The following is a 5,270-nucleotide window of genomic DNA, read 5'->3' as shown; positions in this document are numbered from 1 at the left end:
ACCTCGGATCTTTCCGGATAACCTTTCGATGTAACAAACGTGTACGTAACCGACTAACAGTAAAAATGTATGAAAAACTATTTGTTATTATGTGTTATGTGCCGATTTACTTATGTGTATGTATATATATATAAGTGTTATATATATGTGAACCAAACCCGAGACCCGACTCGAGACCACGGTCTCGAGTGAACAGTGAAGCACTTGGGCCGGTTAAGGCCTTGTAGCCGAGAAACCCAACCCGGAAACCCCTAGCCCAACTCGGTACATCATATAAACCCAACCCCACCTCCCTTAATCATTTTTCACACTCTCTTCTCACACTCTCCTCTCATCTTCTTCACTAAACCCTAAAACCCTAAGTTTCTAGCAACCAAAATCATCTCCCCATTCCTTCATATCTCTCGGATCAAGTGAGCTATCAACAAGGAATCGGCCAAACCAAGAGACCACCCGAACACCCCTTTTCTCTCAACCCCGAGTAACCGGTTAGTGCTTATATGTTCATGATTGTTGATGTTTGTTATGGTTTTATGCTTGTTGATGTGATTAGAAATTTTAGTATGAATATTAGGCTTGTATGTTCATAAATATGCTAAGGAAGGTGGCTACTTGATGATGTTTGTTGGGAATGTTTATGATGTTTGTTGTTATGATAATCGGTTTGTGGTTTGTTATGGTTTTGGTTAAATGTTTCATATCGTTTAAGTGATGGGTTTTACTATCCGATGATGTTTAAAGAATTAGGCTTGATTGTTAGTTAATGATTGTGGCTATTAAAATGCATGTTTTGGGTTTAATCTTGTTTATGATTTTGTCCGGAAAATAGGTAGGAGTTTTAAACAGGATTTTGGGATTGTTTGTGAATAAAAATTTGAATATGATTGATGAATATATGATGAACAGCTTGAATGTTGCTAAAATGTTTTGAATCTGCTGATTTTGATCTAAAATGTGCACAAAACCGACCAAGAAACATGTTTAGTGGCATAGTACAATATTTACATGAAATAGCAATTCTATTGGGTCGTACACTGCAGGTTCTAGAAGGGATTGCCATGCACGTTATCACGGTTGCGAGTCGCAACCATTGGTTGCTACTCGAAACCACGCATGACCAGTCGAAACCTCCCAGTTGCGAGTCGCAATCAGCACGCATCAAACCTGGTTGCGAGTCGCAACCACACCTGCCAAGTCGCAATCTCCGGTTACGAGTCGTAACCAAAACGTGACGGACCGAGACCGCAGTTGCGAGTCGCAACCTCGGTTGCGAGTCGCAACCACCTTAGTTTCGACTGGGCTGTTTTATGTTATTGGGCCTTGACTGTTTTGCTGTTTTGGGCCTTAACTGTTGGGCTGTCTATTGTTTGGGCTGTTTACTGATCTGCTACTGTTTGTATGTCTACATGTTACTGTATGTATACGTGTTCACTTGTACCCGACTTGACCCATATTTGGTAACCATGTTAGGACGTGGTGACCAACATACTTAACCAAGTAACGTATCTTACCGAGCAACCCAAGGTGAGTTCACAACTTAAAAGCATGCGTCCCGGTGGTTTGGGACACGAGACTAAAACAACCCTATCCCCTTGTAATGGGGATACCGTCTACATTCCTTCCCTAGTTATTGGGAACAAACTTACTTTATCTTCCCTTGTATTGGGAAACCTTTTTAGTTAATTACTGTTTATACGGAATGCAACTAACGGCACTAAACGCAACTCTATCACTCAAGTCCCTACTACATAATACCGATTAGTCGCCGGTGCCAGGCGAACGGGTTATTAGTTGATAGCGCTATTTAGGTCTTACCAGCCTCACACCGTGCCATGGTATGGGATCGGTCGTGAACTAATGTACTCAGGCATCCGTCAATGATGATAGAACATTGACATCGGGGCATCCTGCGGAAACGCAAACGGTTACCTAGTGTTCGGTATTGGAAAAACAGTTTAGTCGCTAACTTTTGGGGTAGCTCCCCATGGCATGTATAAACGGATAAATTAACTGGTGAAACAAGTTTTTGGTAATTAAAACTGGACAACTAGTGAACTCACTCAGCATTATTGTTGACCCCTTTACTGCATGCTTTGCAGGTGGCCAGTGACTGGAGCAGCTGCTTGGGATGTGTAGTGGTCGTCTGCCCGTGTGTTGGGCATTTATTATGCTTACCTTATGAACACTGTTTAAAACTATTTAATTATGCTTCCGCTACTTGTTACTGTTTAAACTTGAAACCTTAAACTCTGAACTTGATATTTGCTAATCTTATGGTTAGTAAGTATTACTCTAATATTAACCAATGCTTAGTATAATTGGTGGCTGGATCCTGGTCAGTCACGCCCTCGAAGCGGGTGTTATCCGCAGGTGGAATTTGGGGGTGTGACAACGATTTAGCGTCAAGATAATCATATCATCATCAAAAACTTTGCCTTTGTCAAGGATAATCTCATTAACAGAAACATAACAAAAATCTGTCCAACACTACTGATTGAAGCAGACGGAATACCAGCCTACTCCATATCGCTGATGGTATGGAACAACCCAGTAATACGTGATCCTCTTCGGAAAGATACCTGAGAAAATATTTGGCACCTGTGGTTGTTGAAACAATCGTGAATTCACTGCTGGTGAACCATCAATCAGCGGCGCATGTAGTTGTAGTTATCGTTCATCACTTCAAAGGTGTATACTTGGCATGACTGGCAGTGCCATGAAGCTTATATTCTGTACATATCAATATACAACATCCACTTTTAATCATCTTTTAAATAAAATAATCCCACAAAGCCTCAATATAATTTTTAGTTAATTTCCTCAATAGCATTAGGAAAGAATGTTTTTATATCCAATTCAAAATCATATAACATGGGAATTAAAGTAGCAAGCTTCATAGAAAGAAATTGAAAATTTGTTTATTGATTTAACATCAAACTATTTTTTATTTATTAAACTTAAATAGCTAAATACTATAAAAAAATATATATGTAACTCAACTTGATGGTTCTCATGGTGGTGGCTACGGTAATCGTCTGGTGGTGGTTGTCGGAGAAGATGGCATTTAATTTTTAGTTTTTCAAAGAGAGAAAGTGATACTGATGCTTTTGTTATTGGGGTGGTCGGAGGTGGTGAAGTTGTCCTTGTTTTACATGTAGCCAGCACCACACCACCGTCATAGGGGTGTTTGGGTTAGCTTATTTGGAGTAACTTATGACTTATTGACTTATAAAAGTTACTAAGTTGTTTTTGTAGTGTTTGGATTAACTTATTTAAGAAAGTTTTGTGTGTTGAGAAGTTATTTTTGAGAAGTTAGAATTTCTAACTTCACCCAACAAACAGACGGTACAAGCTTTTATCAAAAATCATAGTTAGCTATTATATCACACCAACTCAAGAACCCCATCAGTTTCTTATTTTCATAATAAAACTAAAAGTAAAATAAAAAACACTAAAACCACTATGTAAGAACCCTAATTCTTCAAATGTGAACTCTATAATACTTCAAAATCAATATAGAATCAACATCAACAGATCAAACCTCCACAAAAACAAACCCAAAGAATGCATGAAGATCATCTTATATATGTAAACCATAGCAACCACAAAATCAAACCTTAGCCTCTGCAAATGTGATATAAGCAGCAAATTAACAAATCCCATACCTAGGTGAACGCTGGAGGTGCTCCGGTGAACGACTGGGAACTCCGGTGGTGTTCGTGCGGCGGCAGGGAACTCCGGTGGTGGTGTTCGGTAGCGGCAGGTGCTCGTGCGGTGGTTCAAACCACATCACCTTCACCATCGCACCTCTCTCTCTCTCTCTCTAATTCTGTCTCTATCTCTCTCTAGGGTATGCTGTTGGGTGGGTATGTAAACAAAAAAGAAAAAAAAAGGAAGAAGATAGATAAATGAAAAGACAGGAGAATAGGAGATGCAATATCATGCATCAACAATTTGTAAGTACAATATTACAAAGCACATACCATGAACTAAGCATAATGTACAGCCTCTAATGCCTAGAAATGTTAGAAATTAGAGTATTATATAATGAAATTTGTATTAAAATTTGATTTTAATAGGTTTTTTTCATTCGTTCTCACGTTTCTCACAATATTTAGCGTTCTCAAGATAACACTCCAATATATATATATAAAGATGTATAGAAGCTATTACAATAAAAAAAAATCATTAATGTAATATTTTTTTTAACCTTTTTTAACTGTTTTCAATTTTTTTTAGTTTTAAAATTTTTTTATTAAAAATGTTTCTACGTGTTTTATATGCAAAAAACTTCGAAAATGCTTTTGAAAAAAAAAATTTAACACGTTAAATTGAATTTTTATTATATATTTAACATGTTAAAATGCAGTATTTACCGGTTCTCTTTTTTTATTGTTCTCCACTTAACTCAACCCTATGTATATATTATATTAAATAACTTAATTATATGGACAACTGGTCAAATTTTTCCAATCCTTAAGAAAATGACCAATAAAAGTAATGTCAACGTTGCTATTGGTGACATATCCCTGTCAAGGAAGTGGTCTCTTGCAAGCTATATCATCAAATCAATGGTAGGTGTTCATCTTTGATGTCTAATAACTATTGAAAGTTAAATTGTTAAATCTGTGAGAAAGAAGACAAATAAAAATATAATTACATTTAACTAAAAATTTATCAATAATCGTCATCAACAATAGACCTCGCTTGAGAAGGAACAAAATAGTTATTAATTAGGTAGTGTCACTCCGTGTGTTGCGACAGAACATTGATTTATGAATGTTTTAGCATCAATATATTAGATGCGAGAATTTTTAGTTTTAATATATCACTTTTTAATGTATTTTTTAATATTTTAGTGAGCATCCTTTAATACATCACTTAAATAAAAGGAAACGACACATCCTTTAAAGGGTATAACGGTTTGAATGAGCGTACACTAACCTATAAATACACTCCTTATTTTATAGGGTATCATGTTGTTTTTTATGTATATATAAAATTACTTTTTAATACTTTATATTTATATTAGTGAGCATCCTTTAATACATCACTTTAATAAAAGGAAACGGCGCATCCTTTTAATAAAGGGTGTAACGGTTTGAATGAGCGTACACTAACCTATAAATACACCCCTTATTTTATAGGGTATCATGTTGTTTTATATATATATATATATAATTACTTTTTAATACTTTATATTTATTATCAAGATTAAGACATTCGACATACAATTTGATTATAAGAAATGATCAAAACAATAATGTCGA

At 35.9% G+C, this 5,270-nt stretch overlaps 1 long non-coding RNA gene across 1 annotated transcript; it reads right to left on the bottom strand.

The window, feature by feature from the left end:
* Window positions 1-2,395: 2,395 nt before the first annotated feature.
* LOC110877932 lies at window positions 2,396-3,863 on the bottom strand. Its single transcript, XR_002557415.2, has 2 exons — window positions 3,666-3,863; window positions 2,396-2,730 (listed from the first exon to the last, which is right to left on the bottom strand). It is a non-coding gene; the product is annotated as an uncharacterized LOC110877932 (long non-coding RNA).
* Window positions 3,864-5,270: the final 1,407 nt, after the last annotated feature.

Source organism: Helianthus annuus, chromosome 9, assembly GCF_002127325.2.
Source record: "Helianthus annuus cultivar XRQ/B chromosome 9, HanXRQr2.0-SUNRISE, whole genome shotgun sequence".
NCBI lineage: Eukaryota > Viridiplantae > Streptophyta > Magnoliopsida > Asterales > Asteraceae > Helianthus > Helianthus annuus.
This window is presented reverse-complemented; position numbering and strand designations above follow the sequence as displayed.